At 39.0% G+C, this 17189-nt stretch overlaps 1 protein-coding gene and 1 pseudogene across 1 annotated transcript in view; one reads left to right on the top strand and one right to left on the bottom strand.

The window, feature by feature from the left end:
- LOC114464516 (protein ELFN1-like) overlaps positions 1–17189 on the bottom strand; it is a 314605-nt gene that overhangs the window by 204730 nt on the left and 92686 nt on the right. The window lies entirely within an intron of this gene.
- On the top strand, positions 15104–15221 carry LOC114472468 (uncharacterized; annotated as a pseudogene).

Raw genomic sequence — 17189 nt, 5'->3', positions numbered from 1 at the left:
GTTCTTGAGTATTTTATGTATGACTTAATTTTACTTTTACTTGAGTACAATTTCAACTCAGTAACAGTACTTCTACCTGAGTAGGATATATCAGTACTCTTTATTACATCTCTGGGTATTGCTTATTCTTTTAATTAAACATGGAGAAAAATTAGGTCCTGTTTAGGTCATGTTTATGTTTATGTGCACACAATGATCTAAAAGTTGAGGTGTCAACGTTTACACAATTTCAGATTTAGCTCATATTTATGGCCAATGGTGATTACAGATATGGAACCTTGTGTTTTTACTTTGCACCCATTTGGTCTTAAGCAGATATTCACAACAGCATTTGGATACACATCAAATCCACAGTTCTCTGGAGATGTGAAGATGAAACATTGTAGGGACACATTTAGAGAAAAAGTTGTTTGACCTTTGGAGAAACTTTAACAATCTATTTGTCTTTGTTCATACGTGGCTTTGGGGAAAAGTTGATTTTTTTGGTGGGCCAAACTGTTGGAAGAACATTCAAACACACACACACACACACAAACCACTTTACAACACACCTTTGCAGATTTACCAGCAATAAATGAATGGCTTACATCGCACATTGCACTGCACCAAAAATGATTGAAATGGAAATATACAGAACCCCAAAATTAAAAACAAGATGTTTACCTCTGCTTTGAGAGGCTATGAGAATCAATTTGACCTCTCTGTTGGCTTACTGTTTTAATTATTTTTGTTCTGTCTGTGGGACAACTGAGCCTCTTTTCATAATGAATTTGTCCAGGTAAACATACCAACGCAGCAGCAAGTGAAATGCTTTTTTCTGTGTTATGCATCAGGGCCACTACAAAAACACTCCTGGGGGCTGAAGAGGAGAAAAAGTGCTATAGCATACCTGAAAAAGTTCAAAAGTAATACACAGCGAGATCTCACAGTACCTAATTTAAAGTAGCATTAAAAAGATGCTGATGGAAAACGCAAAAAAAAAGTCACACAATTCTTCAAATAAATTGGGAACTACTCAAACTATGAATAAAACATATATTTGTTCATTTATTTTGGTGTCCTGCAATTTATTTATTTTTAAAGCATTGAATTTGATATATATTAAATTACAATCAAAGTGTGTGACATACTGTCTAAAAAAAAAAGCATTGGGTAATAAGATGTGAGTTAATAGGCTGCATGTGAAGATTGGGCCATAATAGCAGTAACTGATTTCATTTGCTTTGATTTTGCTTTAGCATTAACAGTAGGAGATGTTATCATCACAGCGTAATAATATCGTTGTCAAATTCTCTACTATCTGTGAAAAACCAATCAGATAGCCAGAGGACAATCACAAAGTCAATGCTGTCAGAAATTAAACAAGGCAGTCGGGTTTTGGCCTGGGAATGCAGAGTAACAGACATCTACACTGAGAACAGGATGAGCATGACTCTCGTGTCATTGCTGGGCCAACAACAAAGAGCTGATGTTCAGAGAACAGTCTGAAGCTTGTTGCTGCTGTTCATTCATTGCTATGGGCAGTCGTCTTCCCAATCAAATCTACAAAAAAAACCTTAAAGTCAAAGCAAATGCAGCATCAGTTTACCAATAAGGAGTCCTTTAAAATAATGGCAATAAATTGCCTTGTGATGACCAAAAATAGAAATTAAAACAATACTTATTTAATAAAAACCTCTATAAAGCTGTAGAGATCTATTCAGGGACAATCAATTTTTAATCATTTATTCTTGAAGGTGCTAAATTGCACTTAAATGTAAGCATTTTGTTTTGTGTAATAAGGGAGGTAAAGATGTGTAATTTGACATTTAATAATGATGGAGATTTTAAAATAGTTTTAATCCTTTAGTACTCTTTTTAAAAAAAAAACCATTATTTTAAGTATCATTTAAAGAGTTACTAAACCCCTGCTTTCTGCTGACCTGCCACGAGGAGGACACGCCCACTCAGTCAGCCCATACCGCTGTGCGCAGATACAGATGGTAATACACAGAATAATGTGTCTGTACACACACACACACACACACACACACACACACACACACACACACACACACACACACACACACACACACACACACAGCGAGTTCATAACCTGCAATGTGTCACTACAACTACAGGCACATATAATCACAACAGGAAGTTCACACACAGCTTTACAGACACCACTCAGGGGCAAACAACCCTGCTCTCCCATCACCTACCGCACATAGCGATAGACGACAGACGTATACACACGTTCGCACACACGCAGAGACAGACGGGAATACACTAGTCATGTGTTGGTCATGAATGAACCGGCTCTTTGACGTGAGCGACGGGAGCTTTGTTTCTCTCTCTCTTTTTTTCTCTTCAAACCACATTTGATTGGACAACGTGTGTGTGTCGTCTCTGTCTGCGCTAAGCAAAATCTACACCCAAAAACAATAACCACACGCATAAAACATGGGCATGCGCTCGCGGTCCCTCCGTGAGGTGAATTCTCGCGCGTTTAAATGCGCCGCCACTTTCTGCACTTTCTTGGTAACTCCATGCATGCTCAACATCACTTCCTGCTTGCTCGCGTAGCAAAATCAGTTTACCTACCAGGATCAACCCCTCAAAGCTGAGGCACTTGGTTTTTGTCAATGCAAAACTTCACTGAAGGAGAAAACTTTAACCTGGATTGAGATTTGTTTTCATTTTCTTTTATACATTTATTTTATATTTTGTTATATATATTTATACAATGGATCTCCACCCTATACTCTAAACCTAAGGCCTCAGTAACCACAAACAAAATAACATCCCAAAGCTTCACACTGCAGAGGGGAACCAGACAAGGCTGCCCACTCTCACCTTTGCTTTTTGCAATATTTGTTGAACCTCTCGCAGCAGCTGTTCGTCAGAATACTGTTATTAAAGGAATCCACTCATCCATCTCAGAACACAAAATTAATCTTTATTTTTCTTCATTAGAAGAATTATTTAAACTAATAAACAGCTTCTCTAAACTATCAGACTATTCCATTAACTGGTCAAAATCATCAATCCTTCCTTTAACGAAAAATTCATGGAACCCAGCAACCCAAAACTCACAATACCCCTCCCCCTAAATGAATTAATTAAACTGAACCTAGACCCTTTGTTGGATAAAGTCACAGAAGACCTGCGGAGGTGGAACAATCTCCCCATCTCACTCCTTGGCAGAATAGCCTCAGTTAAAATGAAAATCTTACCTAAAATAAACTATCTGTTCTCTATGATCCCACTGAAACCACCAACGCAATGGTTCAAAAGATTAGATTCTACAATTACAAAATTCTATGCTAGGAATAAAAAACCCAAAATAAGCCTTTCAACTCTTCAAAAAAATAAAAGCGAGGGAGGGTTGGAAGCCCCTATTTTCACGCATTATTACCTAGCAAACCAAATTCTATATTTAACAGAATGGCTAAAACCAAAAGAATACCATAACACCTGGCTAGAAATGGAACAGCTAGACTGCAAACATATTAAACTCTCTGATCTCCCTTTTATCACTGCGACCCTCAAACGTCATAACTGCTTTAAAAACCCACTGATTGCCTCCACCCTGACTGCGTGGTGGAAAGCCCTGGACATTACAAATGTTCAATTAAAAACTAACATGCTGTCTCCAATCTGGCACAACCCTGACTTTAGAAACAGAAAAACACCGCCATTCAATACAAGGTCCTCCACAGATCCCACAATACCCAACAGAAAATGTATAAAATGGGCTTCTCCCCAACAGACATCTGCTCTCAGTGCACCCAGGGAACAGCTGATTCATATTTACATGCCGTATGGCTTTGTTCGCATGTTCAACAGTTTTGGTTTCTAATCACTGAAAAACTGTCCTCCATTTTGGACCACAGGATTCCTCTATCTCCAAATCTATGTCTGTTAGGAGACCTGACTATGCTTGATATTCCAGCAAACCAATCACAATCCATCCTTGCGGCACTTGCCATAGCAAAAAAAAACAATATTAGTGAATTGGAAAGATAAAAAATCCTTAAATATAAACCAATGGCAAAATCTCCTCATAGAATTTATTTCCATGGAAAAGATGTCTGCTCTCAGAAAAAATAAAATAACCTGCTTTGAGGAGCGTTGGACTCCTTTTCTAATTGCATTGAATCTTGATTTTTCTTTCTTAGCCTGATGATCTAGCCTGCAAGCAACTGCCAGCACCACTCTTTACTAACACACTGATCTAACTGTACTCCTGGACCTCCATGGGCTTGTGGGGTGGCCTTGACGGAGGTCTGGCCCGGGGGCTCGCCCTTGGGGGTTCCCTGTCCTGCAGTGGAGCCCTTTGGGTCCGGCGGGTCTGGCCGGCTGGCCGGGCCGGTCCTGGCGGGGGTCCGCCGGGGCGGGTGGTACGGGCGCGCCCTGCCATACCTGCGGGTGCGGCCCCGGATAGCCCCGGCTTGGGCGGCGTCCTGTGAGCCGGGCTCTGCAGTGTGGCTGGGCCCTTTAGTTGGGGGGGGGGGGGGGGGGGGGGGGGGGGGGGGGACGGCATCAAGGAAAGGCGATCTGGCACGCTCTGGGGTGCTTGGTCGGTGCGCCTGGGGGCCGGCGGGGCAGCTTGCAGCATCCTATTGGTGCCCTCGGCAACTATGGGCGTGGTTGTCATCCCTGGGGGTGCTGCTCTCGGTGCTGCTTCCGTTCTGGGTCCTTCTGGCCTGGGGTCAGGACCCTACTGGCTCTGGGCCCACCAGCGGGCGCCCGCCGGCTGCCCGTTCCGCGCGGCTCTGGCCGTCTGCTGGGCGGGGGCCTTGGTTCCTCTGCTGGGGTCTCGGGCGGGGGGCTCTCTGGGCCCTTCCATCGGGGGGTTGGGGGTTGGGGTCGGTGGGGGGATGCGCTGGGTGCTCGGCTGCTTGGGGCTTCCTCGGATGTGTGTGTGGGGGGCGGTGGCTGCCTCTCGGCCTGGGATCTTGGGGGCATCTGGGGGGTTGCTCGGCCGTGGGGGGGTTGCCTGGGGCTCCCTGGCTTTCGCTCTTTCTGCTGGCCTGGCTGCATCTGCGGGCCCAGGGCAGTTCCTGGGCTTGCAGTAGCGTTTTTTGTTTTTTTTGCACATATGCTGGTATACGAAGAACAGTCTATTCTTCCCCACCTTTTCTATTTCCTGCCTTGAGTCTCTCCTCCCTGCTCCCTTTCCCCTCCCCTTCCCCCTCCCCCTCCACTTAGGTGTAACACTGCTCTCCCTTTTTATATCCTCCCTATAATAAAAGATTTCTTACCCTTCCTTAGGGAGGGCTGGTGATGGTCACAATTAAGCAATAAAATAAATCAATGTATTTTATTGCAATAATAAAATATGCATTGCTGTCTCATAATGATTGCACTTCCTGTGGTGTTGACCTTTGACAGCATGTGCAGACAAGAAAAAAAAAAAAAAAATTATATTTTGTTATGTGATTGTAAGGTTTTGTATGTTGTTGTTTAGTAGTAAAAAGCTAAAAGTTAGTTAAGGTCATTTGTATAGAGTTAAACATTTGTTTTTGCACTTTGTAATTTATTTTATTTTTTATCACTCTGTAGAGTGAATAAATAAAGATGTATTTATATAATAAACATTTGATATAGTGCATGTATTTTTACATTATTAATTGTGCATAATTGTACATTATTGTTGGTAATAAATTAATTTAAGCACCAAAAATGATTAAGGAGCCACTAGGGAGCCAAAAGAGCCAGCTCTCTAAAAGGTGCCGGAAAAGTTGTTGTTGTTGGTGGTGGTGGTGGTGGGGAGGGTATTATTATATTCAAATAAATTATATGTATTAAAAAATAAAGTAAAGACCATCAACAAGGATATTTAGAAAAATAATTGTATACAACGTATGAAAATGTAGCAATCAGCATGATAGAACATAAACTGTGTGAGAGTGAGATGTCAGCAGTTTGTTTCCAGCAGCAGCTCACATCATCTCACAGTTCAAATCCACAACATCAAAGGCTCAGTGGTTTAGTTTTTATTAGTCAAGGAAAATATAATGTATTTTGTTACAGTTTACATCAACATTTATTTGTTTTGAGTTAGTCATAGCGATTAAATGAACACTGATCAAAGTAGCATGGTAATGTATACAAAGAGCTACTAAGATTAAATACATGCTTTGTGGTCCTTTGATATATAAAACGGACATGTCGATGCAGTTACTGTGTAAACCAAAGTATTGACATGTCAAGCCCCAAAAAAAGAACATATGGTCAGACCCAGGAGAAAACCTTAGCCATCTAAAGCCCAAAATTCTGATACTGTAATATGTAAATAAGCCACCTCTGTATGTACAGAATTATTTTGTTTTAGCAAACTGGATCAATGGCCTCATTCCTGAGGTAGTTATACAGTAAAACGGCCTGAATTGTTTTAGGGAGGACATTTTTGTTGAGATCCTGAGAGTAAAGTAATAAATCTTGTGAGTTAAAATCACATCAATACTTTTAGACAGTACAGCCTTATGTGTTGTGAAAGACAAAGCATACAGCATCAATATTTACAAATGCTTAATGCATTTCTTGGCTGTAATTTAATCCCTTTAAAAAAAAAAAAAAAACATTCATATATGAAATGCTTACTATGCACCCAGATGGGGAAAACTAGCTGTGCAAACACAAGTAAGCTTGGGAATAAAGTTTAAAGGGACTAACATGGTAAATCTGGCAGTTTACTTTTCCATGAATGAATGCTAACAAAGCAGTACTTTGTGGCTTTTATGACCTACACATCCTTAAGCTAAAAAAACTGTAAATTAACTTTTTTTTTAAAAGGTCTTCCATCAGGGCTGCTCACCATGAAATTCCACTGCCAATCCATCCGATAGGAAACCTTTCAAGACTGCCAACTTTGAAGTGTTCCAGATAGTGGATGATCAAAACAAACGAGTTCTTGCTCATCAGCAAACTATCGACTGCTCCGCTGCAGATGCTCATTAAATTCAGAGAAATGTAAAAAAGGAGAAATCTGTTCTCCTCTTTTTTTTTTTTTTTTCCACCTTCGTTAAAAGAAATGTGAAGGGAAGAAGCCTTGATATGAAGTTAGTTGACAGTCTGCTGACAAACGCCATCAGAGCATTAACATTAACATTGGATAGCACAAAACTAATTTAAAAAACATTTTGAGTTGTTGTTTCCCTTTACGGGCTATACAGCAGAGATGGGCAACTTCTATCACAGCGGGGCCAACCACAAATATGACTGTGTGGTCCGAGGGCCACATTTAGAATAATCATCAATCTGAGCATTAATACATGTAAGAACAAAGGGTTTTATCTTTGTAGTCCTTTTGTGTGGGTTTTCCTATTGTTTTTTTTTTTTCACGTTTTTAAACATTTCACATGTTTTTCAATTAATTTTGTTTGTTTTATTGCATATGGCAAATATTTGTTGCCTTTTTGTGTGTTTTTCAAGTTTTTATGTGTATATTTTAGTGTTATTATTGTCTTTTTTTGTTTTTTCTGTCATTTTTAAAATATTTCTGTTATTTTGTGCAATTTGGTTGGCATTTTGTGTGTCTTTTAAGTCCTTATGTATATGTTGTTGTGTTTCTTATTTTGTGTACTTTTGTAGACATGTTGTGCATTCTGCCGTTGTTTTCTGTGTTTCTGGAGTTTTGTGTGTTATGATGGGCTTCATATAACTTCCAACTTCACAAATTACAATTTTGCTTTGAGGGCCACACAAATTTTGCCCAGGCCAACAGTTACCTATGTGTGTGTTTTAATCTATAAATCAACTATATATTTGTATTAAGTTTCCACAAAAGCTCTATAAAAATAGTTCTATATAGAAACATTGTGAACCAATGTGACGACAACAACGGTGAGTAGTACTGAGCAGGGTGTGGATTGTTTGACACTTCTATTGTTCTCTGCTAATACCAAAATAATTTCATCCTGTTTTTAAAGCAGTGACTGAAAGAAGAAAAGAGCCACTGAAAAAAGCTTGGTCACCAAGGAAGTACAGACTGTGGGCAAAGCCTTTTTTAGTTGACTTTGACAATAAATGTGACATAATGACCCTGGAGACAGAGTTTATTTTTAAAAGGTCTCCTTTCAGTAGATGCTCTAATCAAAATTAAGGCTCTTGAAATGATCTACAAGGTGATTCAGCATGTGGCTTCAATACAAATTTAATTATAATGACAGCTAGACCCTCCCGACAGTATTTTGATATCTGGCATACATCCTCTCAAGTCTGAGTTGATTTTCATTCTAATCAGCTGAATCAGCTGAATTCAGGTGGAGGAGAAATAAAAAACCAAGTAACGTCAGAGTCATGATTATAGAATCTTGAATTCATTTGTTCCTTATAGATATAAAAAAATATGGATAATTAATATTCTTCAGTACATGAAGTAAAATTAAAAAAAAAAAAAAATAGGTAATTTTTAAAAGTTATCTCAATTAAAAGTGGCTGGGTACAAAAAAAAACAAATTTCTCAGATAAATCCATAGTATAAGCCTTATTAATTAATAAATCAAAAAATGCTTGCTCGGAAAAAAGATGTAAAAGGTTGAAATTGTTGCTTGAAAGTTTGGTTAGCACTGTAAACACATTGCATTTCCATAATGTGGAGTGTTTTTACTTCATTCACGGAGAATACAAGGAAAATATTTTACAAATATGGTGTCAATCAAATCAGTCTCCTTTTCTGGCAAAGAAACCAGAAATCATGATAAGAAAAAAACAGACTCATTGAGTCCCCCCCCCGCTGCTCCTGCAGCCTTTGGCAGATTGCCACAATGCACCACAACCGAGCAAAAAGAACCAATCAGAGCCAGGATTGTGTTTGATGGGCTGTTGCTCACAGGCCCCGCCCCTTTCCGGAGGCTGTAACGCCGTTTTTTTTACAGTGTATATTCTGGAGGAGTAGAAGATGGAATTAATGACTTTTCTGCTTGAAAGATATTTACTGCTGCTTGATTTACATTATGTTTGATTTGTAATTGTTACACTAGAACTCTGTAGTGCACGTGTGTGTGTGCGGCAGCCTCCGTATGGGCTGCTGTAAGTGACACGTGTTGTTGCTGCTGCTGTTGCTGAGGTGTGTGCACATAGAGAGAGAGAAGCACTGCAGTAATATGCTTTTAACAGAGCAAGTTATATCACTGTGATGTTGCTGTCGGACTAACGTTAGCTTGTTAGCTCCTCTGAGGGAGGGACTTTGGAAAGTTTGGAGGCAGGGCAAGAGAGCAGGGATTTGAAAGTCGCGGACTGCACCTTTAACAAGGCAATACACAAAACGTTTCCTAAAGGGCTATTACTACAAAGTTTCACCTAACTAAACGTTCACAGTCACAGAGCAGCTGTACTATGAAGCTGGTTATCAACACGTTAACTTAAGCCAGTTGTTTCCAATGGACACTGATCAATTTCACTTTCTTACATTACAAAAGCTTTTCTATTCATGTATCCGCCTCATTTGGAGTGTGGTCCAAGGCTCTAATAATTCTAATAGATCTAATAGTTCATACATTTCAGTAAGCCGACTTGTATTTTATGTAGCCTATAGTATTTTACAGGACTGAGGCTCTCAGCGTTGCCAACAGTGTGAATACATGAACAAATGAATGAGGCTTAATCAGCTGACAAATGTTAGTCAGTCCATCAAATGAAAATCTATATCTTTCTTATAGGATGTCATTGGGAAAATGACCAGCCAAGTCTTGGATAGATCATTTTCCAACAGAACTGATTGGTCAGGTGGTAATGTTTTCATACTCGTTTGTAGTTTGTTACACATTTTAAAACATATATTTATTATATATACATATTATTAGGCCAACATTTTTTTTTAAACAACTCAATTTTTATAATTTTGCAGTAAACCTGCTATGATGCTGACCAAAAAAGTCAGGCAACACAAAAGCATATGACAACGTGGAACTGGTACCGACTTACACACAAAAGAAACTGAAATGACAACTGATTATAGTTACGGGAGAAGGAGGGACCCACGGCTGAACATAAAGGACATACACAGCTGCCCACTGACGAACTGGAACATTACAAGCACAACACCTAACACGCCTTCAAACATGGAGCGATACAGAGACAGACAGGGAACAGAAACACAGGGACGGAGCACGAGACTCACATACCATAATAATCACACTACTACATGCCTATGCACACTTACACCTCTCGCCCCTAATTTCCACTGGATGCGTAACTGCTGTGTATCTGCTGCGTGCGTAACTGCAACGAAGCTGAGACATTTCTATTAAAGTCAATGTGTCACTTTCCACCACATGCGTATGTGGTCTGTCACAGGTGTATAACCACTCTGTTATGATTGTTTAATTGTACTACTACTGTATTATTGTTATTGTTGTTCTTATAATTATAATTATATTATTGTATTATTTTTTTATTATTAATATTTTATTTTATAGTTACTGGTATTCTAATTGTAATATTGCAAAGCACAGAAGCAGTAAGGGAGCGATAAGGTTATATTTTACCCTTCGTTTGTCCGTCTGTGTGTTTGTGGAACAAGAACATAAACAATCCTCACAGAAAACTATCTAAAAGAGTATTTAGTATTTGACTCCCTGTCAGAGATAAAGAATTGTCTATGACAAAAATAATTCCATCATTAATTAGGCCTATTATTAGCTCTAATAGATGCTGTTTTCTTTCTAACCCATCAATTACTGCAATGAGTCTGTTTTTTTCTGTGTAACAGGCTGTTGCTAGGGACACTAGATTTATAACATAGATGGGTCTGTTTGTCCTGTCTGCGTTTGTTTCACTATAGCATTAATAACAACCTGCTAACAATATATTATGCCTTACATGTCCATGCACCTTTCTCTCCATCAGCACCGTTCCGAGATGGCGGCGCTGTAGACGCTTCCCTCCACAGTCGATGCGGCGTCTACATATATAATATCTATGAAAGCAACGCGTGCAAGAAATGATGCACAGACGCACACAGACTGTTCACTGTGCTCATAGAGAAGCTTATCTTCATCCAGAACTTAAAGGCACTTTGTGTTTTTACGAAAGAACATATTTAATTTGACTTTTGTTCACAGCCCCATCAGTTATAGGATCATTAATATCTAATATACATGGGGTGAAGATAAACATTGCATTTTGTATTTCTAATGAATATTGTGCATTGTTGATTAATTAATTGATTCATTATTTGAAGCATTATTAATTAATGCAATTGCAATGTCTTGGTTTTATTGAAATAAGTACACAGTCAGAGCCATAAATGCAATGGTACTAATAATTGGCAAAATATTTTCTTTCAGTGTTTCGGTTTTATTAGTTTTTCTATTTGCGGTTTCTGTCAAAAATGTTAATTTTGGTAAATAAATACCAGTAAGGGGGTTGACACTGACACTTTTCCCCTTCCTCCTTCTACTTTGTGTGATAACGTTTGCTGCGATTTCTTCTAGTTTATCTATTCTTGCGTCCCACATTTTAAAAACATCTGCACCATGATTTTATGTAATAAAATAAATCATTGTGGGTAACAGCTGTGACTGACTGCCATTCTATGCAGGAGGTTTATTCTGCCTCTCACCCACCGGCAGCTGTGATAGGCTCCACCAACCCTACAGGATAAGTAAAATTAGAATTTTCAATAATTGTGTGATTACCATGAAATAGATATACGGTAGTAGGGCACAGCTGCATTTTACGGTTTGGGAAATTTTTCAGTCATATCAATGCATATTCACAGCTAATTTTGGAGACAATAGGATAATATTAGCCTTTAATTTCACAAATTTAGGCAGGATTTTCTTGGTGCAAGTACAATTCTTAGCCCCTTCAGCACAGTCTAACAATGACCTCTTTAATGCTTTAAGGCTTTTATCATAAACAACACAACCACCAAACAGCATTAATAATCTCACCTCCAGGCCTAAACATGTGCACAGTGCCCAATAATTTCACACCTATGGGACAAATACAAACTGACAACATGTTTTCCGAGTGGACTGAAAACTTAAAGCCTGTCTAAATAAATGATAAATTAATGAAATAATGCAGGGTTGCCTAAGCCTGGTCCTGGAGAGTCCCTCTCCAACATGTTTTAAGTGCTACCCTGGTCCATCACAGCTCATTGTAAAGTGTAGACCATCTGCTCAGCATACATGATGATTACATTTCATTACATTACAATAATTACATTATGTACGGTGTACTGGAGCAGGAAGAGGCTCTGCAGGACCACACTTGAGCACTCCTGCTTTAAAAATTGCTTTTATGGTTTCCACATCCACTACAAAGTATATTAGAAAAGTAATAACGCTTAGGTTACAAGTTTAAATACTATCCTGGTTGTCAACTAACTCTTGTGATCACATAAACAAGCATTGGGGATGAAAAATAATAACTAAATATTCTGTTTGTGTGATATTTGGATATTTACAGGAAAACTATGAACGTGAGCTTCATGTTTTAAGCTCACCACACAAAGGGGACCCACAAGTGGGGGCAGAGCTCTCATCCATAGTTTTCCTGTAGATATCCAAATGTCACACAAACAGAATATTTTATTTCAAAAAAGAAAAACGCTGCCTGTCTGGTTTTTTATTTTTCTGTATTTCAGTTTCGGTCATTAAAACAAAATAACCACACTACATTTTTTATTTTGATTTGATTTTATAACGGAATAACCAAAGAACGAAGGGTACACGGATTAAAAAGGGAAACTTTTATACGGTCAAATGAAAATTAAAGAAAACAAAATTGAAGGTAAGGATCTGACTCTGTTTTCAACTCCTACACGTGTAATTGTCAAGTTAAAGTGAGGCTTGGGAACATTAAATGCAGGACAGCATATGGTTGGAAGTGAAAAATTTAACAACCTCACAAAAACATGGTTCTGAAACACATTGTCACAGTTGTTGCTTGTAATTTATTTATTTATTTTTCATTTTGTCTATTTCTGCTGCCGTTTTCTCTCTTCTTTTAATCTCTGTCTGTAGAAAACCCACCCATACACACATTTGGTTTCACATCTCATCTCCCCTACGTCTCACACAGACCAGGAACTAATACGCACTAGTCGGAGAAAGACAGCTAGAGCAGGAGTAAACAGAAAGGTGTCAGGAGGCAGACTAAATGAGGAGGACGGGGGGGCAACACTAAATGAGAGAAAGCAGAATAGACAGCACGATGCAGAGAGGCTGCTAAAGGTGAGAATAAATAGAGGGTTGAGGGGAATGGAGAGCAAATGAAAAAAAATAGCAGAAAGGAGGACGAGCTGAGCTATGTAATGTAGCCAGTAAGCGATAGACCGAGCAGCATGAGAGGCTGAGTGAGATCGGATAGAGAGATGATGGATAGAGGGATTGGAGAGGAAGGTTGCAAGACAAAATTTGGGTCGACAAAAAGTGCAGCTGCATCGGGGGAGCGCCAAGATGAGGAGGGCAAAAAGGGGGAGAGACGGGAGGCAGGAAATCAGTTGAGCAGGCAGAATGTAGAGTATGTGAAGAGAGGATGAATGGAAGGAGAGAAGATGAGCAAGCGGTAGAAAGAGAGGTTGAGATGGAGGAGAGGAGATGCAGTATAACAGCCATCAGTATTCCAGCCTTGTGCACAGTTTTCAGCCAAGACAAATGAGAGCCAACATCAGGGAGGAAGTGGATCAGCTGAAAACACACCAACCGCTCCCTCTGTCACTCTGCAACCCTCTCTCTATTTTTCTCACCCTCAGTTACTGCTCAGCCGAAATAGAAAGAACCTTCCAGCTGCAGCCAGACACACATTAGCACACAGAGCCTCACATAAACAGTGAGCTTAAATGTTTAATGTTCATCTCTTCATGTTACTAAATAATAAGACAAGAACTTAAGTATTTTCACCCTCAATGGCATGATAATAAAATGAAATTTATATTGCGATAAAATAAGCTCTGTCTGCTTCCTTGTGGGCTCTGTAGACCCTGCATGGATTGATACTTAGACAGAATGCTTATTTATGTGCTTATAAAACTTCAATGTTTAGCGACAGTGCACTGTGATATACAACCTTTGCAGGCTTAACTTTTGTGGCCATACCAGACTGTCATTTCCTGATCTCATTAGATCTGGGAAGCTAAGCAGGTCTGGGTCTGGTTAGTAGGTTGAGATTTCCAGGTGCCACAGTGGTGGACAGTTGCTCTTGTGGTATCTGTCATTGTGTCCTTGGGCAAGACACTTCACCCACATTACCTAGTATGAATGTAGTGTGTGATTGAGTGTTGGTGGTGGTCGGAGGGGCTGATGGGGCACTATGGCATCCTGGCGGCTGTTGCTACAATAGTAGCTTACCACCACTAAGTGTGAAGTGAAAGAATAATGCGTGTCTATGATAAAGTGCTATATGAAATCAAATGTATTATTATTAACAAATCTACATTTGAAGCTGGAACATGAGATCATAAATTTCAAAAGACACCAGCGATGAAATTGAAAAACCTAACTCCTGTATTAAGTTTTTCCTTCCTTCCAAAAATAAAAAAAAAATCTTTTACATGCCAATGTGAAAATGTAACAATGGTAAATCTGACATTTATGCATAGCATCAGTCATCTACTGGTGTTCTGCGTATATGGTAAGCGTTGCAGATTGAAGTGCGTTAAAGGAAGATGAACTATAATCTTGAAAGCAGCATATATCAAGGCAATGTTGCGTGTCAACCCTCATGACAGTTCTCAATCAGCTTTGAGTTATCTTTTCAGTGTAATCTCCCCCTCCACCCCATCACTAAAGCGTAAACTGCAGGACACAGAAGGAAGAAACATTCCACCCACTCTCTCACTCATTCTGGCTTTCTCTGACTGCCCCCCTGCTGGGTTTCCCTGCTCTGATTACTGTTTGTTCATACAAAAACAAAACCCGCTGTGAGAAGGATGCACAATCCTGACAGAAAATGAGCTGCCAGATTTATGTCCTCCCTCTCTCTCCATTACACATAAATGGTCACACAGACAGTTTTGATCATCTAGAAAACATCACAGTGGATTTCCTGGGTTTCTAAATTCCATGTAACATTGTGTATTTTCTCCAATTCTTGTAAATTCAATGAAAAAGTTACAACTTCTGACAAAGTCGGCACAACCCCAGCCTTTTGCAGGCTTAACTTTTGTGGCCATACCAGCCTGTCATTGCCCGATCTCGTTAGATCTCGGAAGCTAAGCAGGTCTGGGCCTGGTAAGTAGGTGGATGGGAGACCACTGAGAATTCCAGTTGCCACAGTGGGGGACAGTTGCTCCAGTGGTATCTGTCATTGTGTCCCTGGAAGACGCTTCACCCACATTCATACACTAGTATGAATGTCAGAGGGGCAGATGGTGCACTATGGCATCCTGGCAGCTGTTGCTAAAATAGTAGCATACCATCACTGAGTGTGAAGTGAAAGAATAATGTCTTAATTCTGTAAAGTGTTTTGAGTGTCTATGATAAAGTGCTATATGAAATCAAATTAATTGTTATTAAGATACAGTATCTACGTTTGAAGCTGGAACTAAGTTAACCTTTGCAACAATTAACTTATTGCTTCATTAAAATAAAGGGAAAGGTCACTGTATGGTTGTTTCAAGCTTACTCCAAAAGCAATATTTCAGTGTTTTGTTCACAGAAAAAAAATTTTTTTTGTGTGTGTGTGATAATAGCTGCTTCCAACTACTAAGAGTGTATAGGTTAGTCATTGGAAACCGTAAAGTATCACAGTGTAACATAACTGGCACAATTACTTAATGCAGGCACACATGTAATGGGAAAAACATAAAAACTAAATCAAATCTTTGACATAAGCCCTTTTTTGGCACAGCTGCATCTCACTGCTATTTTTAATGTTGTTGTTGATGTGGAATAAAGTTTCAAACCAAAACAACTACAGCAGCCAACAGCATTCATGTATTCATGTAAAATGCTACACTAGCTGGATCGTGGATGTCAAGTGTCCCTCTTCAGTGAATTGTTAAATATAAGTATTTTATGTAAAATGCAGCATGTTGGTTTAACGGTAGCGAGAAGGCCCTGAGTATTATTCTTGAGGGTAAATTTAGACAATATGTGACCTTTATGCCCTTCATTCTCCCCTGAAACTGCAACTGTCCCTGGAACTGTGTGTCTAGTAACCGTAGGAACTACAGTAATAAATCTCTCAGCATGTAGCCTGGTACCATGGAGAGCTCCTACTTGAGGGCATTTACTTTTCAAACAGCCCAAGTTTTGGGGAAGGGGGTCATGGTTTACAAGCCAATATCTGATTGTCACGGTCATGGTTTGGTAAGTTTGGCTGTGTACTCAGTTACAGTAACTGGAATCAATCACTGAGATAATTATGATCATCTTTTTTTATTAAAATGTTCTGCTTTGTTTTTCAAAGCTTAAGAGAAGAAAAGTCACACTGTCATCCTCTGTTATCATGGGGTCATCGGGGTCTGTCTGGTGTTTATCCCAGGACTGGATTAATCAACTTGTTTTCAGTATTCTAGAGCAGTGTTTCACAAACAGGGGTATGTGTACCCTTAGTGGCACAGGAGCACATTGCAGGGGGTACTTGGAAAGATGTATTAATTCATTTAAAAATAATCGGGGAATGTTCCTAGTTTCTTTGTATGCTATTTTTTTGGACAAATTCACCATAAACTAACAATACTATCACTCAATATTATACTATATTTTCTATAATTTATTGAAACAGGGTTATTTTATACTGTGAAGCCCATTGTATCACACTTCTGATGAATGAATTTACTTACTATTGAAGTCATCAGATAAAAGTTGTAATTTAACTAAATTCCACTTTAACTTCCACTCATTCACTCAATTTGTAGTTTAAGCCTCAGGGAACCAATGTTTGAGACACATTTAGGGGTTTATATTATAGAGAATCATTATGATATTATTTACAATTTCACAAAAATGCAAAGGGGGTACACAGGACAAAAATATTAGGAACCACACACATGGAACAGCAGTTAGTTTTTCTTACTAACTTTAATTATTTTATATTTTTAGGTAAATTCATGTTGCTTCTGGTTTTCTAATCTTTTTTTTTATAAACAATAAGAATTTAATGTATATCATCATTTATATTATACACATTTGAACAAACCCTGAAAAGATCAGCACATTACTTTGAAGTCACCTATGAACAGGATGTCTGATGGTTATGTATCCATGGCAACAAACCAAACATGGACAGGAGTGAATTATTTT

The sequence above is a fragment of the Gouania willdenowi genome, chromosome 1 (genome assembly GCF_900634775.1).
Source record: "Gouania willdenowi chromosome 1, fGouWil2.1, whole genome shotgun sequence".
Classification (NCBI taxonomy): Eukaryota; Metazoa; Chordata; class Actinopteri; order Blenniiformes; family Gobiesocidae; genus Gouania; species Gouania willdenowi.
This window is presented reverse-complemented; position numbering and strand designations above follow the sequence as displayed.